Source organism: Oncorhynchus masou, chromosome 30, assembly GCF_036934945.1.
Source record: "Oncorhynchus masou masou isolate Uvic2021 chromosome 30, UVic_Omas_1.1, whole genome shotgun sequence".
NCBI classification, from domain to species: Eukaryota; Metazoa; Chordata; class Actinopteri; order Salmoniformes; family Salmonidae; genus Oncorhynchus; species Oncorhynchus masou.
In genome coordinates this window covers 62,984,015-63,010,158 of record NC_088241.1, presented here as the reverse complement: position 1 = coordinate 63,010,158, position 26,144 = coordinate 62,984,015, and the positions used below count along the sequence as shown (strand labels likewise).

At 47.4% G+C, this 26,144-nt stretch overlaps 1 pseudogene; it reads right to left on the bottom strand.

Moving 5' to 3' along the window:
* Window positions 1–26,144, bottom strand: part of LOC135521687 (solute carrier family 12 member 7-like) — a 110,129-nt pseudogene that overhangs the window by 41,810 nt on the left and 42,175 nt on the right.

Genomic DNA, 26,144 nt, shown 5'->3' with positions numbered 1-26,144 from the left:
CCCTATTTGTCCAAAGTGGTAGCTACCTTTTTGCCCATCTCTCAATCTAAACCCAAAGGGAAGTCCCACTGATCGTGGTCTGAGAGGGGAGGACAGGAAAGAGGTGCCCACTTTTCCCCCTTTGAGCCATCCTTAGCACTCTGAGGCCAATGTGATTGGCATGGGAAAGGGTTTGTGGTTACAATGGAATTGCAGCACCACTTGGAAAACAATGTTGGACGGTGGGTATTTCCCTTGGATTTTAAGCAACAAACTGGGGTAGGACAACAACAACTTTATAAAAGGTTTCTCCAGGCTGGAACTGTGGGAAAAGAGGTATAAAGGACGGGGTTGTATGTCAGACACATGTAAGAGAATGAGGCCTTCTGTTCTTTAAAAAAAAAGGACAGCACCTGATTAACAGCATCAGATAAAGCCACTGAACAGCAAATCAATTCAGCCCAGTAGAAAAAAAAGAGTGCTTGAATGATTATCAATCATGCTTTCATCCCAAGGACCACACAGGTCCCTTCAACTATCACACTGTCTCAGGAGGAAGTACTCTGCTTGGTTTATTGCACAACACCCAGACATGGTACCCTCTCCCATGTCCAACTCTGGTGGAGTACCAATACAGACACATTTCAGACACAGACCTGCATTCACTTGGTGGCTTTAGGGGAGGGCGTGGCGGTGGCGGCTTTAGGGGAGGGCGCGGCGACGGCGGCTTTAGGGGAGGGCGCGGCGGCGGCGGCGGCTTTAGGGGAGGGCGCGGCGGCGGCGGCGGCTTTAGGGGAGGGCGCGGCGGCGGCGGCGGCTTTAGGGGGAGCGCGGCGGCGGCGGCTTTAGGGGGAGGCGCGGCGGCGGCGGCTTTAGGGGAGGGCGCGGCGGCGGTGGCTTTAGGGGAGGGCGCGGTGGCGGTGGCTTTAGGGGAGGGCGTGGTGGCGGTGGCTTTAGGGGAGGGCGTGGTGGCGGTGGCTTTAGGGGAGGGCGTGGTGGCGGTGGCTTTAGGGGAGGGCGTGGTGGCGGTGGCTTTAGGGGAGGGCGTGGTGGCGGTGGCTTTAGGGGAGGGCGTGGTGGCGGTGGCTTTAGGGGAGGGCGTGGTGGCGGTGGCTTTAGGGGAGGGCGTGGTGGCGGTGGCTTTAGGGGAGGGCGTGGTGGCGGTGGCTTTAGGGGAGGGCGTGGTGGCGGTGGCTTTAGGGGAGGGCGTGGTGGCGGTGGCTTTAGGGGAGGGCGTGGTGGTGGCTTTAGGGGAGGGCGTGGTGGTGGCTTTAGGGGAGGGCGTGGTGGTGGCTTTAGGGGAGGGCGTGGTGGCGGCTTTAGGGGAGGGCGTGGTGGCGGCTTTAGGGGAGGGCGTGGTGGCGGCTTTAGGGGAGGGCGTGGTGGCGGTGGCGGCTTTAGGGGAGGGCGTGGTGGCGGTGGTGGCTTTAGAGGAGGGCGTGGTGGCGGTGGTGACTTTATGGGAGGGCGTGGTGGTGGCGGCTTTAGGGGAGGGTGTGGTGGTGGTGGTGGCTTTAGGGGAGGGCGTGGTGGTGGCTTTAGGGGAGGGCGTGGTGGTGGCTTTAGGGGAGGGCGTGGTGGTGGTGGTGGCTTTAGGGGAGGGCGTGGTGGTGGTGGTGGCTTTAGGGGAGGGCGTGGTGGTGGTGGTGGCTTTAGGGGAGGGCGTGGCGGCGGCTTTAGGGGAGGGCGTGGTGGCGGCGGTGGCTTTAGGGGAGGGCGTGGCGGCGGCTTTAGGGGAGGGCGTGGTGGCGGCTGTGGCTTTAGGGGAGGGCGTGGTGGCGGCGGTGGCTTTAGGGGAGGGCGTGGTGGCGGCGGTGGCTTTAGGGGAGGGCGTGGTGGCGACGGTGGCTTTAGGGGAGGGCGTGGTGGCGACGGTGGCTTTAGGGGAGGGCGTGGTGGCGGTGGCTTTAGGGGAGGGCGTGGTGGCGGCGGTGGCTTTAGGGGAGGGCGTGGTGGCGGTGGAGGGCGTGGTGGCGGTGGCTTTAGGGGAGGGCGTGGTGGTGGCGGCTTTAGGGGAGGGCGTGGTGGCGGCGGTGGCTTTAGGGGAGGGCGTGGTGGCGGCGGTGGCTTTGGGGGAGGGCGGGAGGGCGGTGGCTTTGGGGGAGGGCGTGGTGGCGGCGGTGGCTTTAGGGGAGGGCGTGGTGGCGGTGGCTTTGGGGGAGGGCGTGGTGGCGGCGGTGGCTTTAGGGGAGGGCGTGGTGGCGGCGGGGCTTTAGGGGAGGGCGTGGTGGCGGCGGTGGCTTTAGGGGAGGGCGTGGTGGCGGCGGTGGCTTTAGGGGAGGGCGTGGTGGCGGCGGTGGCTTTAGGGGAGGGCGTGGTGGCGGCGGTGGCTTTAGGGGAGGGCGTGGTGGCGGTGGTGGCTTTAGGGGAGGGCGGTGGTGGCGGTGGTGGCTTTAGGGGAGGGCGTGGTGGCGGCGGTGGCTTTAGGGGAGGGCGTGGTGGTGGTGGTGGCGGCGTGGTGGTGGCTGTGGCTTTAGGGGAGGGCGTGGTGGCGGCGGTGGCTTTAGGGGAGGGCGTGGTGGCGACGGTGGCTTTAGGGGAGGGCGTGGTGGCGGCTTTAGGGGAGGGGTGGTGGCGACGGTGGCTTTAGGGGGGGGGTGGCGGCTTTAGGGGTGGCGGCGGTGGCTTTGGGGGAGGGCGTGGTGGCGGTGGCTTTAGGGGAGGGCGTGGTGGCGGGGAGGGCGTGGTGGCGGCGGTGGCTTTAGGGGAGGGCGTGGTGGCGGCGGTGGCTTTAGGGGAGGGCGTGGTGGCGGCGGTGGCTTTAGGGGAGGGCGTGGTGGCGGCGGTGGCTTTAGGGGAGGGCGTGGTGGCGGCGGTGGCTTTAGGGGAGGGCGTGGTGGCGGCGGTGGCTTTAGGGGAGGGCGGTGGTGGCGGTGGTGGCTTTAGGGGAGGGCGGTGGTGGTGGTGGCTTTAGGGGAGGGCGGTGGTGGTGGTGGCTTTAGGGGAGGGCGGTGGTGGTGGTGGCTTTAGGGGAGGGCGGTGGTGGTGGTGGCTTTAGGGGGGCGGTGGTGGTGGCGGAGGGCGGTGGTGGTGGCTTTAGGGGAGGGCGGTGGTGGTGGCTTTAGGGGAGGGCGTGGTGGCGGTGGCTTTAGGGGAGGGCGTGGTGGCGGCGGTGGCTTTAGGGGAGGGCGTGGTGGCGGCGGTGGCTTTAGGGGAGGGCGTGGTGGCGGCGGTGGCTTTAGGGGAGGGCGGTGGTGGTGGTGGCTTTAGGGAGGGCGGTGGTGGTGGCTTTAGGGGAGGCGGTGGTGGCGGTGGCTTTAGGGGAGGGCGGTGGTGGTGGTGGCTTTAGGGGAGGGCGGTGGTGGTGGTGGCTTTAGGGGGAGGGCGGTGGTGGTGGTGGCTTTAGGGGAGGGCGGTGGTGGTGGCTTTAGGGGAGGGCGGTGGTGGTGGCTTTAGGGGAGGGCGGTGGTGGTGGCTTTAGGGAGAGGGTGGTGGTGGTGGTGGCTTTAGGGAGAGGGTGGTGGTGGTGGTGGCTTTAGGGAGAGGGTGGTGGTGGTGGTGGTGGCTTTAGGGGAGGGCGTTGGTGGTGGTGGCTTTAGGGAGAGGGTGGTGGTGGTGGTGGTGGCTTTAGGGGAGGGCGGTGGTGGTGGTGGTGGCTTTAGGGGAGGGCGGTGGTGGTGGTGGCTTTAGGGGAGGGCGGTGGTGGTGGCTTTAGGGAGAGGGCGGTGGTGGCGGTGGCTTTAGGGAGGGCGGTGGTGGCGGTGGCTTTAGGGAGGGCGGTGGTGGCGGTGGCTTTAGGGAGGGCGGTGGTGGCGGTGGCTTTAGGGAGGGCGGTGGTGGCGGTGGCTTTAGGGAGGGCGTGGTGGTGGCGGTGGCTTTAGGGAGGGCGTGGTGGTGGCGGTGGCTTTAGGGGAGGGCGTGGTGGTGGCGGTGGCTTTAGGGGAGGGCGGTGGTGGCGGCTTTAGGGGAGGGCGGTGGTGGTGGCTTTAGGGGAGGGCGGTGGTGGTGGCTTTAGGGGAGGGCGGTGGTGGTGGCTTTAGGGGAGGGCGGTGGTGGTGGCTTTAGGGGAGGGCGGTGGTGGCTTGTTTGAAGCATAAAAAATATAAAGCCAACAATGATCAATCACACTTTAGCTCACGTAGACAAACAAAGTGAGCATGTTTACATGTCCTTCGGCTACACACTGAATGTTTTCTCTGGTCAAAGACCCTGTTCTGGAATTATTTATTCAGAACTTTTAAAAAAAGGCACCATTAATCAAGTAAATATGTATGACGGGATACACTAACCAAGTGAAGACATTTTAAAACCTGGAAACAATGATATGTACCGACAGTCTAAGCAAAGCCGTTTCCTCCATACTTGAGAACACCCACACGTTGAGAGGATTACATTTGCCTTGTCATTATCACCAATATCAGACAGTAGGAGTCTGTTGTGCTTAGAAGTGGCTTGTGTCACTAAAAGTGTATCTGGAATTGAAAAAACGTTATTGTCCACACACTGTGGAGACAACAGGCTCACCTTGACTGGTTTCTTACTCCTGGCTGGCCCCTCCTCATCGTCTGCCTCCTCGTGCTCTTTGACCCCCTGGGTGAGGTTGGTGTAGTTGGCCAACTTGTTGAGCAGCGAGGACACCATGGGGTTGCTATCCATCTCTTCCTGTGAAAAATAACAAATAAAAAAACATAACACAAAAAGTAACACATCTTGGCTCTCTACATAAAAAGGTCAGACAAATAACCCCATAACCGGAGTGGTGGGTGAAACCATCAAGAGGAATTTCAAAATTGTACACAAATCAAAGTAAATTGGAATAGTTTTGCTGAAGTGAATTATAGTCGAGAAGTAGAAATGGATTTGCCATTATTCATTCGGTATAAGGGATCACTAGCACAGAGAGGTCAGAGGGCAGACAAATGGCATTAGACAGTAGAAATGGATTTCCCAGTATAAGGGATCACTAGCACAGAGAGGTCAGAGGGCAGACAAATGGCATTAGACAGTAGAAATGGATTTCCCAGTACAAGGGATCACTAGCACAGAGAGGTCAGAGGGCAGACAAATGACATGTGACAGTGAAAGCTGGATGAGTATAAAAGAGGGAAAGCCCCTTTCTTGACTTTTAACATTGAATCCCAGGTCAAACGCCTATGTCAAAGGTCATTATTGGATGTTGACAGTTACCTCGAAGAGGGCCATGTTCTTTCCATCATATAGATTGCCTTTGTCATGGTCCGTGTTGTTAATGAAGGGACTGCTTTCCTTTGGCATGCCATCGCCTGTGGAAGCAAAAGAGACAGTTTTTGAGAAAACAAACCTCCATTGCAGTCATTGAAGTGACTGTTCGGCTGATGGAAGTAAATGGATGACAGAGTAGATTAGAGGTTGCAATATCGAATTCCCGAGCTGACAAGGTAAAAAAAAAAATTGTTCTGCCCCTGAACAAGGCAGTTAACCCACTGTTGAAAGTAAGAATTTGTTCTTAACTGACTTGCCTAGTTAAATAAAAGGTCAAATTTAAAATTTAATTAAAAAGATTAACTGGCCGTTAACCAGAGGTGAACCTTAAAATCAGAAGAAAACATGGCAAAAGCTAAAACCAACCAGTTTGTTTAGAAGACAACTCAACTGTCCCTTCAATGAGTTTCAGGTCATCCCCGGAGTCGTTCTCTACTGGGACATGAAGGACCATCACGGTGATGGATGTCTATACTCTGGTGGGAATTGTTCATTGATCCAGCTATTAAAACTTGCAACGGAGTAAAACACACATCCCCCTCACGGTTTGATATGGTTCAAAAACATCTCCTTATGTAATTTCCATTGAGTCGCAGGCTATAAAATAGACTAGCCTCGACTAATGCTTTAAAACCCAGAAGAAAAAGAGAATGTCAATCAAATACTATAACTGCCACTGCTACAGAAGGCAGTAGTGCTGGAAAGTGGAGATTATTCCGACTGAGATACTGTAGTCTCTCATTTCAAACCTGCTGTGTTTTAGTGTTAGCGTCAGTCTGGCTAGCCGATTGTATCAACAGAGAGGAAACTACAGACCAAGACAGAGAATCAAGACTAAACAAAACAGTTTGTTTGGTCTGTGTTAAAAATGGCAACCCGGCTTTAAAGCCAATCAAAGAAAATGAGAGGCAACTGTAGCAAATGACTCAAGCGTATGATTCTCCTCCAGTATTTATGCTGCAGTAGTTTATGTGTCAGGGGGCTAGGGTCAGTCTGTTATATCTGGAGTATTTCTCCTGTCTTATCTGGTGTCCTGTGTGAATTTAAGTATGGTCCCTATAATTCTCTCCCTCCCGGGGAACCTGAGCCCTAGGAACATGCCTCAGGACGACCTGGCCTGATGCTGTCCCCAGTCCACCTGGTCGTGCTGCTGCTCCAGTTTCAACTGTTCTGCCTGCAGCTATAGAACCCTGACCTGATCACCGGACGTGCTACCTTATCCCGGACCTGCTGTTTTTGACTCTCACGCGCCTGCTGTCTCTAACTTTGAATGCTCAGCTAGGAAATGCCAACTGACATTTACTCCTGAGGTACTGACCTGCTGCACCCTCGACAACCACGGTGAATACTATTATTTAACCCTGCTGGTCATCTATGAACGTTTTACCATCTTGGCCATGTTCTGTTATAATCTTCACCTGGCACAGCCAGCAGAGGATTGGCAACCCCTCAGAGCCTGGTTCCTCTCTAGGTTTCTTCATAAGTTCCTGCCTTTCTAGGGTGTTTTTCCTGGCCACTGTGCTTCTACATCTGCCTTTGTGATATCGGCTGATGTAAAACGGGCTTTAATAAATACAGTGGAAAGAAAAAGTATGTGAACCCTTATCTGAATTTCTGCATAAATTGGTCATAAAATTAGATGCGATATTCATCTTAATCACAACAGCAGGCAAACACAGTCTGCTCAAACTAATAGCACACAAATTATTGTATTTATTTTGTCTATATTGAATACATCATTTAAACATTCACAGGGTAGGTTGGAAAAAGTATGTGAACCCCCCTAGGCTAATGATTGGAGTCAGCTACCCTGGAATTCAATCATTGAGACGAGATTGGAGATGTTGGTTAGAGCTACCCTGGAGTACAATCATTGAGATGAGATTGGAGATGTTGGTTAGAGCTACCCTGGAGTACAATCATTGAGACGAGATTGGAGATGTTGGTTAGAGCTACCCTGGAGTTCAATCATTGAGACGAGATTGGAGATGTTGGTTAGAGCTGCCCTGGAGTACAATCATTGAGATGAGATTGGAGATGTTGGTTAGAGCTGCCCTGGAGTTCAATCATTGAGACGAGATTGGAGATGTTGGTTAGAGCTACCCTGGAGTACAATCATTGAGACGAGATTGGAGATGTTGGTTAGAGCTGCCCTGAAGTACAATCATTGAGACGAGATTGGAGATGTTGGTTAGAGCTGCCCTGGAGTACAATCATTGAGACGAGATTGGAGATGTTGGTTAGAGCTGCCCTGGCGTATAAAAGAAAAACCTCACGAAATTTGAATTTGCTATTCACAAGAAACATTGCCTGATGTGAACCATGCCTCAAACAAAAGAGATCTCAGAAGACCCAAGATTAAGAATTGCTGACTTGCATAAAGCTGGAAAGGGTTACCAAATTATCTCTAAAAGCCTTGATGATCATCAGTCCACAGTAAGACAAATTGTCTATAAATGGTTAAAGTTCAGCACTGTTGCCAACATCTCTGTTGACGAGTCTACGATACGTAAAACACTAAACAAGAATGGTGTTCATGGGAGGACACCACAGAAGAAGCCACTGCTGTCCAAAAACAAATATTGCTGCACGTCTGAAGTTTGCAAAAAAGCATCTGGATGTTCCACAGCTCTACTGGAAAAATACTCTGTGGACAAATGAAACTTAAGTTGAGTTGTTTGGAAGGAAGGAACACACAACACTAAGTGTGGAGAAAGAAAGGCACAGCACACCAACATCAATCCCTCATCCCAACTGTAAAGTATAGTGGAGGGAGCATCATGTGTTGGTGCTGCTTTTCTGCCTCAGGGCCTGGACAGCTTTGCTATCATCAACGGAAAAATTAATTGCCAATTTTATCAAGAAATTTTGCAGGAGAATGTAAGGCTACTTGTCCACCAATTGAAGCTCAACAGAAGTTGGGTGATGCAACAGGACAACAACCCAAAACACAGTAGTAAATCAACAACAGAATGGCTTCAACAGAAGAAAATACACCTTCTGGAGTGACCCAGTCAGTCCTGACCTCAAAACAATTGAGATGCTGTGGCGTGACCTCAAAAGAGCGGTTAACACCAGATATCCCAAGAAAATGAACTGAAACAGTTTTGTAAAGAGGAATGGTCCAAAATTCTTCATGACCGTTGCGGAGGTCTGATCCGCAACTACAGAAAATGTTTGGTTGAGTATTAAATCCAAGGGTTTACGTACTTCTCCCACCCCGCACTGTGAATATTTACATGGTGTGTTCAATAAAGACATGAAAACTTAATTGTTGGTGTGTTATTAGTTTAAGCAGACTGTGTTTGTCTATTGTTGTGCCTTAGATGAAGATCAGATAAAATGTTATGACTAATTTATGCAGATATCCAGGTAATTCAAAAGTGTTCACATAATTTTTCTTGCCACTGCACATTTGATTGATTAATGCTAAATAACGTTTCCTCAGAATTGGTCAATAAGATGCTTTAGGTCACTTAATATTTCTGCAATACAATGCTCTACATTGTTCGCCCAGCAAAAATGAAATATCTTAAATATGCAGGCATAATTCATCCCATATCTCTAATCTAAAAAGGTGCAAGTCCTGAAAATGCTACCTTAGCTAATGATAATGCCGTTTCCAGAGACGAATAGTGGAACCTTTCTTCTTGTGAGGGCTCATATCAGCACACTGGAAGGTGGCGTAGTCATGTGTCTGACCACAACATTCTAGCACCAAACTGTGAGCCGAGTCGGCACTTCCTCGGCATTCTGCAAAACAAATGTTTTGAGTAAGCGGAGAAGTGGACAGCCTCTAACATATGAGGTTAAGATATCAATGGTCTACGTATAGCACTACAGGGAATACAATGTGAGAGTGTCTCCTGTTTCAACACACCCGGTAGCCAGAGCGTCTCTTGTTTCAACACACCCGGTAGCCACTGTGTCTCTCCTGTTTCAACACACCCGGTAGCCACTGTGTCTCTCCTGTTTCAACACACCCGGTAGCCAGAGCGTCTCTCCTGTTTCAACACACCCGGTAGCCAGAGCGTCTCCTGTTTCAACACACCCGGTAGCCAGAGCGTCTCTCCTGTTTCAACACACCCGGTAGCCAGAGCGTCTCTCCTGTTTCAACACACCCGGTAGCCAGAGCGTCTCTCCTGTTTCAACACACCCGGTAGCCACTGTGTCTCCTGTTTCAACACACCCGGTAACCAGAGCGTCTCTCCTGTTTCAACACACCCGGTAGCCACTGTGTCTCCTGTTTCAACACACCCGGAAGCCAGAGCGTCTCCTGTTTCAACACACCCGGTAACCAGAGCGTCTCTCCTGTTTCAACACACCCGGTAGCCAGAGCGTCTCCTGTTTCAACACACCCGGTAACCAGAGCGTCTCTCCTGTTTCAACACACCCGGTAGCCACTGTGTCTCCTGTTTCAACACACCCGGTAGCCAGAGCGTCTCTTGTTTCAACACACCCGGTAGCCAGAGCCTCTCCTGTTTCAACACACCCGGAAGCCAGAGCGTCTCCTGTTTCAACACACCCGGTAGCCAGAGCGTCTCTTGTTTCAACACACCCGGTAACCAGAGTGTCAACACACCCGGTAGCCACTGTGTCTCCTGTTTCAACACACCCGGTAACCAGAGCGTCTCCTGTTTCAACACACCCGGTAGCCAGAGCGTCTCTTGTTTCAACACACCCGGTAACCAGAGCGTCTCCTGTTTCAACACACCCGGTAGCCAGAGTGTCTCCTGTTTCAACACACCCGGTAACCACTGTGTCTCCTGTTTCAACACACCCGGTAGCCACTGTGTCTCTTGTTTCAACACACCCGGTAACCAGAGCCTCTCCTGTTTCAACACACCCGGTAACCAGAGCGTCTCCTGTTTCAACACACCCGGTAGCCAGAGCGTCTCCTGTTTCAACACACCCGGTAGCCAGAGCGTCTCCTGTTTCAACACACCCGGTAGCCAGAGCCTCTCTTGTTTCAACACACCCGGTAACCAGAGCGTCTCCTGTTTCAACACACCCGGTAACCACTGTGTCTCCTGTTTCAACACACCCGGTAACCAGAGCCTCTCTTGTTTCAACACACCCGGTAGCCAGAGCCTCTCCTGTTTCAACACACCCGGTAACCAGAGCGTCTCCTGTTTCAACACACCCGGTAGCCAGAGCGTCTCCTGTTTCAACACACCCGGTAACCAGAGCCTCTCTTGTTTCAACACACCCGGTAGCCAGAGCCTCTCCTGTTTCAACACACCCGGTAGCCAGAGCCTCTCTTGTTTCAACACACCCGGTAGCCAGAGCCTCTCCTGTTTCAACACACCCGGTAGCCAGAGCCTCTCTTGTTTCAACACACCCGGTAGCCAGAGCGTCTCCTGTTTCAACACACCCGGTAGCCAGAGCCTCTCTTGTTTCAACACACCCGGTAGCCAGAGCCTCTCTTGTTTCAACACACCCGGTAGCCAGAGCGTCTCCTGTTTCAACACACCCGGTAACCAGAGCGTCTCCTGTTTCAACACACCCGGTAACCAGAGCGTCTCCTGTTTCAACACACCCGGTAACCAGAGCGTCTCCTGTTTCAACACACCCGGTAACCACTGTGTCTCCTGTTTCAACACACCCGGTAGCCAGAGCGTCTCCTGTTTCAACACACCCGGTAACCAGAGCGTCTCCTGTTTCAACACACCCGGTAGCCAGAGCGTCTCCTGTTTCAACACACCCGGTAGCCAGAGCGTCTCTCCTGTTTCAACACACCCGGTAACCAGAGCGTCTCCTGTTTCAACACACCCGGTAACCAGAGCGTCTCCTGTTTCAACACACCCGGTAGCCAGAGCGTCTCCTGTTTCAACACACCCGGTAACCAGAGCGTCTCCTGTTTCAACACACCCGGTAGCCAGAGCCTCTCCTGTTTCAACACACCCAGTAACCAGAGCGTCTCCTGTTTCAACACACCCGGTAACCAGAGCCTCTCCTGTTTCAACACACCCGGTAACCAGAGCGTCTCCTATCCCCACCCATTGAAGTGATTATATGAGTCAGCCAAATCCATCCATTCATATGGATTCTGGTAGAATGTGACCTTTGACCGCTGTGTAACTTTTGCCGCTTGATCCTGCTGCTGGGAATAAAAGGCTTGCAGCCGAAGCCCTGTGGTAATCGTAGAGAGTGTCAGAACATCCTTGTGTTACACGCAGAGCAAAGAGCAGAGAGCTTATGGTGAATGAATTGATAGTGTGTGTGGGTGAAGGGATGACATAAATATAGGGAATGTGGGTAAATATGTGGCGAGGCAAAGGGGCAGCAACTCCACGTCTGAAACAGTCTGAAACAGTCCACGCTACAGGTAATCGTTGGCTGATGCTAAATCCCAACGTCATCAAATCCCCTTTAAACCCAGGTTTAATTCCTGTGTGCTGGGTCTAGTCTTAGTGCGGTGCTGAAGTAATTGCAGCATTACCATGTGTGTAAGTGGAACACAGTGTAAGGATGTTCCAACTGAATTCATTGGTCTGGATTCCTTTTCAACTGGAGACAATATTAAAAATGGCACCAATAGCAGGTAATCCTACGACCTATGGAAAGTGAAAGTACGAAATTGCATTGACCTATTGCTGAGAGACAATTACATATTTATTATTCAAGCCAATGTTTCAGGTCAACAATCCAATTCTCAGGTTTCCCAGAGCCATAAATGTACTGTAGCTGCGATCTATGCCAATGAAGCTGCAGAATCCCTGGATCATCCGACAACACAGCAGGTGAAGAGATCCAAAGTCCACCAAATGAGCATCAACACCTCACACTGATCTCTGTCACTCACAGGATGGATCCATGTGCTAGGGAGCACTACGGGAAAAGTCTCTGGAGACATGGTCCAGTTTCATATTGGCTAGCCGACCGCGGCCAAGACCTACTTTACAGACATGTGGGTGAGTCATTGCTGCCGTCATAGGTGCCTTTTCATCCCTTTTCAAGGTAGGCAGCTACTCCAGACAATGGACCTCTTCAAATTAGATAACTAGCTGGAGAGGGAGAGAGGGTGGGTGAGCATCAGAGTGGATGAGAAGGCCAGAGACGAGACAGACAAACACACACACCGTTCTGAAAGGGTGCGAGTCCGCTGCTGATTGGGCTGACAGTCGTTATTCTCTGCAGCAACGTTTTTTTTGTTGATCTTGTTTTGCCTAAACCCGATCTTGTTTTGCCTAAACCCGATCTTGTTTTGCCTAAACCCGATCTTGTTTTGCCTAAACCCGATCTTGTTTTGCCTAAACCCGATCTTGTTTTGCCTAAACCCGATCTTGTTTTGCCTAAACCCGATCTTGTTTTGCCTAAAACCGATCTTGTTTTGCCTAAACCCGATCTTGTTTTGCCTAAAACCGATCTTGTTTTGCCTAAAACCGATCTTGTTTTGCCTAAACCCGATCATGTTTTGCCTAAACCCGATCATGTTTTGCCTAAACCCGATCTTGTTTTGCCTAAACCCGATCTTGTTTTGCCTAAACCCGATCTTGTTTTGCCTCAGCCGGCTGATCAAAAAGACTACCCAAATTCTTGTCATTCTTCCCTAAATCTGTGCACAACAAACGTTCACACTGACCCAGGTCAGCTCTGATAGAAGATACGGGAACCACGCGGTGCCATTTTCAGTGTGTTCTCTTGGTCTCCGACTGTATAGTTTCATTGATGCTTCTCTACGTCATAGTAAAGGTCAAAACAACCACAGACAATCGCCATGTACTAAACAAGCTAACCAAGCCGTGGGCTGTTAAATGGTTGAGTATCTTCCTCATAGTAATGTAAGATTCTGACATAGAGCTCTGTGTCTGTGTGTGTGTGTGTGTCTGTGTCTGTGTCTGTGTGTGTACTGAGAAAGACCCAACAGTTAGGTCTATCCCAGTCAAAACTCTCATTAGTGAAGCAGACATCTTACTGATGCTGTGGACGCAGGCATACAACCAATGCTCCCTTACCTAAACTTCCATTCTAAAACCATGGGATAACCATCAGTATCAGGCAACAGCAAACCACAGTCCACAAAATAAACCAACCCAGCTTCACCCAAATCATTAGGCAGCAACAAAGGAACGTATTCCCCAGTAAGGCAACAGTGCTTTAAAGTCAAAGGTGAATCGACGCAGTTCAATTTAATTAAAATCATGTTATTTGTCACATGCTTTGTAAACAACAGGTGTAAAGAGTGAAATGCTAAACTTAAAAAGGTCCATTCCCAACAATACAGAGAGAACAATAATGAGAAATAATATACAAATGACAAACGCATGGAATAATGAGTAACGATAACTTAGGTACATACACGTACCAGTACCGAGTCGATATGCAGGGGTACAAGGTAACTACCAGTCATAAGTTTGGACACACCTACTCATTTCAGGGTGTTTCTTTATTTTTACTATGTTTTACATTGTAAAATAATAGTGAAGACATCAAAACTATGAACACACTATGAACACACTAGGCATTCTCTCAACCAGATTCACCTGAAATGCTTTTCCAGCATTCTTGAAAAAGTTCCCACATATGCTGAACCCTTGTTCGCTGCTTTTCCTTCACTCTGCGGCCCAACTCATCCCAAACCATCTCAATTGGGTTGAGATCAGGTGATTGTGGAGGCCAGGTCATCTGATGCAGCACTCCATCACTCTCATTCTTGGTCAAATAGCCCTTAAACAGCCTGGAGGTGTGTTGGGTCATTATCCTGTTGAAAAACAAATGATAGTCCCACAAAGCACAAACCTGATGGCACGGCATATCACTGCAGAATGCTGTGGTAGCCATGCTGGTTAAGTGTGCCTTGAATTGAAAATAAAATCAGTGTCACCAGCAAAGCACCCCTACACCATCATACCTCCTCCTACATGCTTCACGGTGGGAACCACACGTGGAGATTATCTGTTCACATACTCTGCGTCTCAAAAAATACACAGCGGTTGGAACCAAAAATAAAAAAAATTGGACTCAGACCAAAGGACAGAAGGTTGCAAGTTCAAATTCCCAGAGCTGACAAGGTACAAATCTGTTGTTCTGCCCCGGAACAGGCATCTTAACCCACTGTTCCCAGGCCGTCATTGAAAATAAGAATTTGTTCTTAACTTCCTTGCCTGGTTAAATAAAGGTAAAAAATGTAAAATAAAAATACAATTTAAAAAGTGAACACACGGAAGCCACTCCTCAGTAAAAAGCACATGACAGCCCACCTAGAGTTGGCCAAAAGGCACCTAAAGACTCTCAGACCATGAGATAAAAGATTCTCTCGTCTGATGAAACCAAGATTGAACTCTGAGGCCTGAATGCCAAGTGTTTCCTCACGTCTGGAGGAAACCTGGCACCATCCCTATTGTGAAGCATGGTGGTGGCAGCATCATTCGGTGGGGGTACCTTTCAGAGGCAGGGACTGGGAGACTAGTCAGGAACGAGAGAAAGATGAACAGAGCAAAATATAGAGAGATCCTTGATGAAACCTGGTCCAGAGCGCTCAGGACCTCAGACTGGGGCGAAGGTTCATGTTCCAACAGGACAACGACCCTAAACACACAGCCAAAACAACACAGGTTTGGCTTCAGAACAAGTCTCTGAATGTCCTTGAGTGGGCCAGCCAGAGCCCGGACTTGAACCTGATCCAAAATCTCTGGAGAGACCTGAAAACAGCTGTGCAGCGATGCTCCCCATCCCACCTGACAGAGCTTGAGAGAATCGGAGAAACTCCCCAAATACAGGTGTGCCAAGCTTGTAGAGTCATACCCAAGAAGACTCGAAGCTGTAATCACTGCCACAGTTTCTTCAACAAAGTACAGTTGAAAAAGTAAAAAATAAAAACCTTTTTTTTGCTTTGTCATTACGGTGTATTGTGTGTAGTTTGATGAGGGGGAGAAAACTTTCTGAAACATAACAAAATGTGGACAAAGTCCAAGGGGTCTGAATACTTCCCAAATGCACAGTAGAGGTAAGAACAAAGTGACGAGGCTACAGGATAGATAATACACTTACATTTACATTTAAGTCATTTAGCAGACGCTCTTATCCAGAGCGACTTACAAATTGGTGAATTCACCTTCTGACATCCAGTGGAACAGCCACTTTACAATAGTGCATCTAAATCATTTAAGGGGGGTGAGAAGGATTACTTATCCTATCCGAGGTATTCCTTGAAGAGGTGGGGTTTCAGGTGTCTCCGGAAGGTGGTGATTGACTCCGCTGTCCTGGCGTCGTGAGGGAGTTTGTTCCACCATTGGGGGGCCAGAGCAGCGAACAGTTTTGACTGGGCTGAGCGGGAACTGTACTTCCTCAGTGGTAGGGAGGCGAGCAGGCCAGAGGTGGATGAACGCAGTGCCCTTGTTTGGGTGTAGGGCCTGATCAGAGCCTGGAGGTACTGCGGTGCCGTTCCCCTCACAGCTCCGTAGGCAAGCACCATGGTCTTGTAGCGGATGCGAGCTTCAACTGGAAGCCAGTGGAGAGAGCGGAGGAGCGGGGTGACGTGAGAGAACTTGGGAAGGTTGAACACCAGACGGGCTGCGGCGTTCTGGATGAGTTGTAGGGGTTTAATGGCACAGGCAGGGAGCCCAGCCAACAGCGAGTTTTCAACAAAGTACAGTTGAAAAAGTAAAAAATAAAAACCTTTTTTTTGCTTTGTCATTACGGTGTATTGTGTGTAGTTTGATGAGGGGGAGAAAACTTTCTGAAACATAACAAAATGTGGACAAAGTCCAAGGGGTCTGAATACTTCCCAAATGCACAGTAGAGGTAAGAACAAAGTGACGAGGCAACAGGATAGATAATAAACAGTACCAGCAGCATATGTGAGGAGTCAAAAACATTAGGGCAAAAAAGGGTTAATGCATACAGTTAAATAGTTAACTAATTCCTACCCAGACAAACTATTTATCAGTCTTCTGGTTAGAAATTGTTCAGGGTCATGTTGGTTCCAGACTCGATGCATCGGTACCGCTTGCCGTACGGCAGCAGAGAGAACAGACTGGAGTCTGAAAAAAAATGTGGGTCTTCCTCTGACACCGCCTGGTATAGAGGTCCTGGATGGCAGGGAGCTCAGCCCCTGTGATGTACTGGGTCGTAACGCCTTGCGGTCAAATGTCATGCAAGTTGCCATACCAAGTGGTGAAGTAGCCAGTCAAGATGCTCTCAAATGGCGCACACAGGCAGACACACAATCCCAGTCCATCCAACTAGAGAAGTTGTACTTGGCTAATGACATCCAGGGATATAGCAGTGGCTGCCATGGCCATTTAACTAGAGTCCCCACAACTTTCCCAAAAGTTTTGGCATCAGACTCCCAATATGAAGCATTGCCTTCATTCAACCAGGTTTGCTAAGAACACATTATATTTTGGAACACTGACCCAAGTGTCAGACCTGAAGGACCAGGCTCTGGAAATGACAGGCTGTTTCTTGGGTTGACTCATTGTCACATTGGCTCACTAGTCTTTCTGTTGTGCCATTGCTGAAGGATGTCTAAACCCTAACCAATTATATATTCTGAAGAGTGGTAACACCAAAGTCTACTGTAAACAGCACAACAACACAGAGGCCATAATTAAGCTCAATTTACCCAATAGTAAATGTGCAGTAATGCGTGTTTGTTTGAAGCAATGCTGTGCAAAACAATAACCCTCCAACATGTGGTTGAGTTGGAGGATCTGAGTAGCCAATGAGGAGCCAACAGGAAGTACTACTACAGAGATGACTCTTCTAGAGACCATCATATATATCCACAAGATCATTGCTGCGGTAAATGATTGTAGATCAAACCAAAATTCTCTCTAATAGGAGACACCTATTCATAAAACATAACTTCCTGGAAGCCACTGCAGACTCCTCATTGGAGGATTAAAGAGAAAACTGTCCAGATACACAGGGTATACCAAACATTAGGAATACCTTTCTAATATTAAGCTGCGTTGCCCTGAGAACAGCCTCAGTTCGTCGGGGCATGGACTCTACAAGGTGTCGAGCGTTCCACAGGGACACCGGCCCATGTTGACTCCAATGCTTCCCATAGTTGTGTCAAGTTGGCTGGATATCCTCTGGGTGGAGGACCATGCTTGATACAGGAAACTGTTGAGTGTGAAAAACCCAGCAGCGTTGCAGTTCTTGACAAACTGGTGCTCCTGGCACCTCCTACCATATCCTGTTCAAAGGCACTTAAATGTTTTGTCTTGCCCATTCACCCTTTGAATGGCACACATACACAAACCCTGTCTCAATTGTCTCAAGGCTTAAAAATCCTTCTTTAAATATGTCTCCTCCCCTTCATCTACACTGATTGAAGTGGATTTAACAAGTGACATCAACAAGGGATCATAGCTTAAACCTGTTCAGTCTATGTCATGGAAAGAGTTCTTAATGGTTTTGTATACTGAGTGTATATGCCAACAAAGCAGAATCAGAATCAAGTCTTTCACACAGGCGTTTTCATTCATTATAATCCAAACAAACGATTCATATTTCCTGCAGGATTATTTTCATGTGAGAAAAGGGTCAAATTAATTTATCCTCCATCTGTAGATGAGTGTGATTGAAGAGTAACGCGCTAGAGGAAGGCATGTCCTGTCTGTGTTGATGAATGACTGCAGGTGTGTGTGAGCGAGGCTCGTTCTGAACCTGACCTCCAGCAGGCACGCATGAGAAGACAACAGCCTGAGAGACAGAGAGGATGTGACATTTTCCAGAAATCCTGGTTGGAAGATTCCGGATTCCCTGCTCCTTCCCTCCTGATTCCGGGAATCCTCCAACCAGGGTTTCAGGAAAACCAGGGAATTATTGAAAATTCCTGGAATTTTGCAACCCTAAAGTATGTGTGACAGCACATCAGCTAGTTGTTGCACTAATGGGGAGGCCAAGCATCTCAGTCTCTATGGTAATAAATGGCCACACACAGTATTTATATCCACTAAGCTCCCCTCGGTGGCAGCTGAGCACATTAAGCTCCCTAGCACTCCCAATGTTAGTCAGTCTGACCGGCTCACGGTATGAGAGAAACAGAGTGGGAGACAAAGTATTTCCTTCAATCCCTTCAGCTCGTCTTACTACAACTCAAGCACAATAACGACAACAAAAATCATCCCAAGTCCAGAAATCCATTTAAAATAACAAGTTTGGAAAGATAGAACAAGATTATAATAAATAAAAATGCACACTAACCTTCTACCACCTTCACTTCTACTATAGATAAATGTACATAAACCTAAACAGCAGAATTATTTTAGTACACCATTTCTGATATATCACAACTTCCTTTTACAAGTGCCTTCAGAAAATATTCACACCCCTTCACTGTTTTCCAAATGTTGTGTTACAAATTCGGATTGTCATTTTCCGTCATCACAAAACACTAACGTCAAAGTACATTTTTATTTCATAAATAAAGATGAATGAAAAAAACTCATATCTTGATTAGATAAGTATTCAACCCCCCGAGCCAATACATGTTAGAATCACATTTGACATTCATTACAGCTGTGAGTCTTTCTGGGTAAGTCTATGAGCTTTGCACACCTGGATTGTACAATATCTGCACATTATTATTTAAAACAATTCTTCAAGCTCTGTCAAGTTGGTTGTTGATCATTACTAGACAGCCATTTTAAGTCCTGCCATAGATTTCAGTCAAAACTGTAACTAGGCCATTCAGGAACATTCAATGTCGTCTTGGTAAGCAACTCCAGTGTATATTTGGCCTTGTGTTTAAGGTTATTGTCCTGCTGAAAGGTGAAATTGTCTGTGTCTGTTGGAAAGCCGACTGAACCAGGACTTCCTCTAGGATTTTGCCTGTGCTTAGCTCAATTACGTTTATTTTTTTTTATCCTAAATAACTTCCTAATCCTTGCCGATGACAAACACATCCATAACATGATGCAGCTACTACCATGCTTGGAAATATGAAGAGTGGTACTCAGTGATGTGTTGAATTGGCCCCAAACGTAACGCTTTGTATTCAGGACAAAAAGGTAATTTCTTTGCCACATTTTTGCAGTATTACTTGAGTGCCTTATTGCAAACAGGATGCACGTTTTGGAATATTTGTATTCTGTACAGGCTTCCTTATTTTTCACCCTGTCATTTATGTCAGTATTGTGGAGTAACTACAATGTTGTTGATCGTTCCTCAGTTATTTCCTATCACAGCCATTAAACTAACTGTTTTGAAGTCACCACTGGCCTCATGGTAAAATCCCTGAGTGGTTTCCTTCCTCTCCGGCAACTGAGTTAGGAAGGACGCCTGTATCTTTGTAGTGACTGGGTGATACAGCATCCAATGTGTAATTAATAACTGCACCATGCTTAAAGGGATATTCAATGTCTGATATTATTTTTACCCATCTACCAATATACATAGATGTCCTGTGTGGCTCAGTCGGTAGAGCATGGCGCTTGCAACGCCAAGCCCATTCCCGCTGGGGCCACCCTAGTGGCCCCAATAGTCGCTTTGGACAAAAGCGTCTGCTAAATGGGATATATTATATATTATTATTATTATTACAGTATGCCCTTCTTTGGGAGGCATTGGAAAACCTCCCTGCTCTGTGGTTGAATCTGTGTTTGAAATTCACTCTTTGACTTGAGGGACCTTAAAGTTAACTGTATGTGTGGGATACAGAGATGAGGTAGTCATTTAAAAATCATGTTAAAGACTATTATTGCACACAGTCCATGCAACCTGTGACTTGTAAAGGACATTTTTACTCAGGATTGCCATAACAAAAGAGTTGAATACCTATTAACTCAAGACATTTCAGCTTTTAATTTTTAATTAATTTTGTAAACATTTCTGAAAACATATTTCCACTGTGACATTATGGGGTATTGCGTGTAGATCAGTGACACAAAAATCTTTAATTTAATTCATTTTACATTTTAAAACACAACAACATTTGGAATAAGTCAACATCACAATGGAATTGTGTTTTTAGAAATGTCCTTTGTAGCAAAGGTGGTTGGAGCTTGAAAACGCCAGGGTAGTGTGTCTGTGGGTTCGATTCCCGGGATCACCCATACATTAAACGGTATGCACACATAACTAAGTCGCTTTGGATAAAAGCAACTGCTAAATCTTATATAAGTTCAGTACTGTGCAGGATAACGAGGTAGCAGCATGGCTCTGACTAAGAAATCCCAGGGTAGAGAGATAGAAGACTCTAGGGGGTTTAAAAACAAACCTCCAGATGAGTCGCCAGGCACTTACCCCTCCGTCGCGACAGCGAGCCTTCTCCTTTCTCCATGCTGGAGTGAAGAGGGGCTGAGGCGGGGGTGGGGTGGGGGGAGGGGCGTTGAGGAGGGAGACGTCCCTGTAGTGCTGCTGCTGTTAGGGAGGTCCCAAGTGCAGAGGTCAAGGAGGAGAGGCCGGGAGCAGCTAGCGCTGTGTGGCTACGGTAGAGACGCAATGTCGCCCGAGCGAGGATCAGCTCTGTGTGTGTGTGAGACACTGGCCGAAGAAGATGGCAGCAGCCACGCATCACAGCCCCCCCCCTCCCAATCATCACCTAATCTCTCGCTCTCTCTATTCTCTCTCAGGGGGTAGGAGCAGTGAGTGAGGGCGGGAGAAAGTGAGAGGAGAGAGGATGAGTGAGAGACAAGTAGGAGGAGAGAGATGTACAGCTGATCCTCTACCTGTGAGCATCCAGCACTCCATTACATCCCAAGCCTCTGAACAGAGCGAATGGTTCTACATCAGAGGAAACACAGGATTTACAACACACACACACATACACTGCAGACTGTACAATACAATACAGTGCAGTAGAGACACTCAAAACACATTCTGTCCTAAATGGATGCAACAACAGGGTGATCAAATTAAGATCCTACAGGTATATGTGCCCTTCTTTGCCAGGCATTGGAAAACCTCCTTAGTCTTTGTGATTGAATACTTACTGACAAGCCATTTCAGTTTAATTCATTTTTATTCATTTGCACAACTAATTTTTTTTTTACATATTTTCATTAGACATTATGGGGTATTGTGTGTAGGCTATTTGTAATCCAGTTTAAATTCAGGCTGTAAAAACAAAATAGGGACAATGACAAGGGGTGTGAATACTTTCTGAAGGCACTGTATAAAGTGATCAATAATGGACGTGACTCTGATGCATTATGGGACATCAGTAATTTCTTTGACATTCAGAGGCTGAGCTACAACGTTCTGTAGCTGAGACAACAAACATTTGACTTTGCTTAGGAAGTAATCTAATTCTGTTACTATCAATTGATTAAGCTATTCACTTTCTATACAAAAGAAGATGTTTATTAAACCCCGGACAGCTTTTGTGTTGAGTTAAGCCACAGAAGAAGTGTAGCCAGCAGTTAAAGCTTACATTTTTCTGCGTCGGTAGGGCTACTCTCCCTGGGGTGGAACAGCAAACCTACATTTAAAAGTACCACGCTCAGATTCCTAATGACGTCTCAGATTGTATTATTTGCAAACAGGGACAGATTCGTTGCAAACAAGACACATTGATTTGGCGATGGATAAATACGATAAGAAGCACACAGACCTCTCGCTCTCCGTCCATTCGTACATTTTGGTAATTTGAGTGGTATAAAGAATTTTTTTTTTTAAGATTCTGCTGAAATACAATGATAGATTCATGCAACGCTTTTACTATGAAGGAGATCTTTCAAGCCGTACTGTTGTCCACGGTGGTCTGTGGACCCACAACCTTGTGATCTGCAGCCCTGTGCGCCATTAGAATTTCTGCGTAGCCATGCAACTCTTACAGGACTAAGACATTTCAAAACTGCCTTCGAGTTTCAGGTCTGTCCAAGAAGTGACGGTAAACTGTTGGCAAGTTCTCTGCTATCCATTTGATGTTGAAATGATCAGCTTGGGTGTAGGGGAGGGTCACTTGTTTTATTTAAAGCGTTCAGGGGTGGGTTCAGGTCAAATATATTTTACTGAAAGGAGTGCCATCCATTTTAATTTCAGAGGTCCGATTTAATCCAAGTAAACCTTATTATAAATACCGTTTACTCTCTAAGGTCTTTTTCATCTGACAAGCACAATGGCAGTCAATGTGAGTGATGTGAGAGCCCAGAGCTCCTAGAAAGTGTTTTGACAAATCTGGTTTTAGATTTAGAATCAAAATGGGTGCTGCGATGCCAACATGGTGGACTGACTTGCCAAGCTTTGTACCTATATCCAGGTATAGAGAGAGAAAGCATGGTGAATGGAAAAATGCCCATGTCCACTGCCCATTCATTTATTTTACATTTTTATTTATTTCACCTTTATTTAACCAGGTAGGCTAGTTGAGAACAAGTTCTCATTTGCAACTGCGACCTGGCCAAGATAAAGCAAAGGAGTTCGACATACACAACAACAGAGTTACACATGGAATAAACAAACATACATACAATCAATAATACAGTAGGAAAATCTATATACAGCATGTGCAAATGAGGTAGGATAAGAGAGTTAAGTCAATAAATGGGTCATGGTGGCGAAGTAATTACAATAAAGCAATTACACACTGGGATGGTAGAATGTGCAGAAGATGAATGTGCAAGTAGAGATACTGGGGTGCAAAGGAGCAAGATATATAAATAACAGTATGGGGATGAGGTAGTTGGATGGGCTATTTACAGAGGGGCTATGTACAGGTGATCTGTGAGCTGCTCTGACAGCTGGTGCTTAAAGCTCGTGAGGGAGGGAGGGAGGTAAGAGTCTCCAGCTTTAGTGATTTTTTGAAGTTCGTTCCAGTCATTGGCAGCAGAAAACTGGAAGGAAAGGCGGCCAAAGGAAGAATTGGCTTTGGGGGTGACCAGTGAGATATATTGTCTCCCTAAGACCATGTGAACTAGGGCAGTAAATCACTTAACCAGATTATCCAAATCCTGCCCATTTTATAAAACACACCACAGAACTCTGTCCTCTGGTAGGACAGGCATTGGCCTATGGTGGTCGCTGGGTCAGAGACTAACACTAGCACTACGTCCCCAATGCAATCCAGTCACTGGGATAAATGTTACAACATCTTAATGTCCTAGGGCTGTCCGGACAATAAATAAATAAATCATTGCCGACAATCAATTGGTCGAAATTTTGAAACTTATTATTTTGAATAAAATCAACTACATAAACAACCGGTCAAAAGTTTTAGAACACAATAGGTTTTAGAACACAATAGGGCCTGACCTTTTAGGGTGGTGGCTGTAGGCCAGTAGGGCCTGACCTTTTAGGATGGTGGCTGGTGATGGCCAATAGGGCCTGACCTATTAGGGTGGTGGCTGGTGATGGCCAATAGGGCCTGACCTATTAGGGTGGTGGCTGGTGATGGCCAATAGGGCCTGACCTATTAGGGTGGTGGCTGTAGATGGCCAATAGGGCCTGACCTATTAGGGTGGTGGCTGGTGGCTGTAGATGGCCAATAGGGCCTGACCTATTAGGGTGGTGGCTGGTGGCTGTAGACGGCCAGTAGGGCCTGACCTATTAGGGTGGTGGCTGGTGGCTGTAGACGGCCAGTAGGGCCTGACCTATTAGGGTGGTGGCTGTAGACGGCCAGTAGGGCCTGACCTATTAGGGTGGTGGCTGTAGACGGCCAGTAGGGCCTGACCTATTAGGGTGGTGGCTGTAGACGGCCAGTAGGGCCTGACCTATTAGGCTGGTGGCTGTAGATGACCAATAGGGCCTGACCTATTAGGGTGGTGGCTGTAGATGGCCAATAGGGCCTGACCTATAAGGGTGGTGGCTGTAGATGGCCAATAGGGCCTGACCTATTAGGGTGGTGGCTGGTGGCTGTAGATGGCCATTAGGGCCTGACCTATAGAACACCGTAATGATTATGGCATAATCACATCAATAAATTGGTTATAACAAACTCCGAACACAGTAACACGTGACAGGAAAATGGATACGGAGGATGTGAAAAATAAACACAAAATGGGAGAATATTTACTGGTTGCTCAAGAGAGAAAGGGGAAGTCAGATCTGTGGAAGACATTTGACTTCGTCGTCGTGGAAACTACTGGATAGCAATAAAAAAAAAGGCGGGTATAGGAAACAAGCGTTGCCGTGAGTATTATGGTGTGCTGCTGAACAGTTGCTGTTAGATTACAATATAATTATTTTTCCTGTCCATTTGGAACAGCGAAACAATCAAATATACCAGAGAGTCTGTTCTAACAAGAGGAAACAAAAGACACCGTATAAAGCCTTTATTACAGCAGACTAAACAGTTACATGCATTCCTGTATTGCAGTTTATTATTTAGGCTAATTATTCAAAAGCTCACTTTATTATTTACATTTTTTTAAACAAAAATGCTTGATTGCATTTCAAAGCATGAATGTCTCCTATGCTGTGCGATGGCATGAACTAATTAATGATTGATTGATTGAGTAGCCTATATAATGAGATGTAGGCCTAAGTAAATTACAGGTGAGGTCTACTGCTCGATGGTGGTTATACAAGGCTGCTATACTAAGCCTTACTAATGATAACGACATGACTTTTTTATTATAACCATAATCATAATAATAACAATAAGGAGATGCAGATAAAGGAGGCAATAGGAGGGAGAGCTGCATGCATATAAGTAACAAACAGGTGCTTTTAGACTACAATATTATTTTTCTGCCTGTTTGTAACAGTTTAAACAACACTAAATGAAATGATAAGTAATGCCAGTCTGTTCTAAAAAATAAGCTTTTATAACAGCATAGTAAAGAGTAAAAAAAAAAAAAAAAAAAAAAAAGCCAAATCTGTTAAATTGCTTTATCCAACATTTTGCTGTTGCATGAGGCTTGGTGCTCACGAAATCAGTAGGCTATTAAAACAAACACTCAAATAGGCAACAGAAGCTAGAACTGTCTTATTTCTGGAGATCTATATGGATGATTTATAAAGCCAGGCACATTTAACAGTTAGGCTATTGATTATAGACTTAATTGAGTTGGTGTTTCCTCCCTCCTCAATTTTCTTAGACAATTAGGCAAGTCAAGGGCTGTTCTGCTTCTGCCGTATTTGGAGTGGCAGGTAGCCTAGTGGTTAGAGTGTAGAGGTGGCAGGAAGCCTAGTGGTTAGAGTGTAGAGGTGGCAGGAAGCCTAGTGGTTAGAGTGTAGAGGTGGCAGGTAGCCTAGTGGTTAGAGTGTAGAGGTGGCAGGTAGCCTAGTGGTTAGAGTGTAGAGGTGGCAGGAAGCCTAGTGGGTAGAGTGTAGAGGTGGCTAGTGGTTAGAGTGTAGAGGTGGCAGGTAGCCTAGTGGTTAGAGTGTAGAGGTAGTGTAGAGGTGGCAGGTAGCCTAGTGGTTAGAGTGTAGAGGTGGCAGGTAGCCTAGTGGGTAGAGTGTAGAGGTGGCAGGTAGCCTAGTGGTTAGAGTGTAGAGGTGGCAGGTAGCCTAGTGGGTAGAGTGTAGGGGCGGCAGCGTAGCCTAGTGGTTTGAGTGTAGAGGAGGCAGGTAGCCTAGTGGGTAGAGTGTAGAGGTGGCAGGTAGCCTAGTGGGTAGAGTGTAGAGGTGGCAGGTAGCCTAGTGGTTAGAGTGTACAGGTGACAGGTAGCCTAGTGGTTAGAGCGTTGGATTTTTAACCGAAAGGTTTGCAAGATCGAATCCCAGAGCTGACAAGGTAAAAATCTGTCGTCCTGCCCCTGAACAAGTCAGTTAACCCACTGTTCATAAAAATTTGTTCTAAACTGACTTGCCTAGGTAAAGGTAAAATACATTCTAAAAATGTTCTTAATCCCAAAATGCTGGTTAACTTTGCTATTATGCACATAGTAATATGGGCAAAATAGCCAATTCCACAGCACACTTATGTTTCAGAACCGCGGACAGGGACCGTATCCAATGCAGGAGAAAGCACATTTGTTATAAAATATTATTTATTAGTGCTGCACCATGATTTTTACATGATATAACTGATAAGGGTATTTATATGCTTAAAAAAGGTCATGACTAAACAATTCCACCCTGAAACGTAATTATGACATTATGTAACAGATATAATGAATAACTAGACAAACGTAAGTATTAGT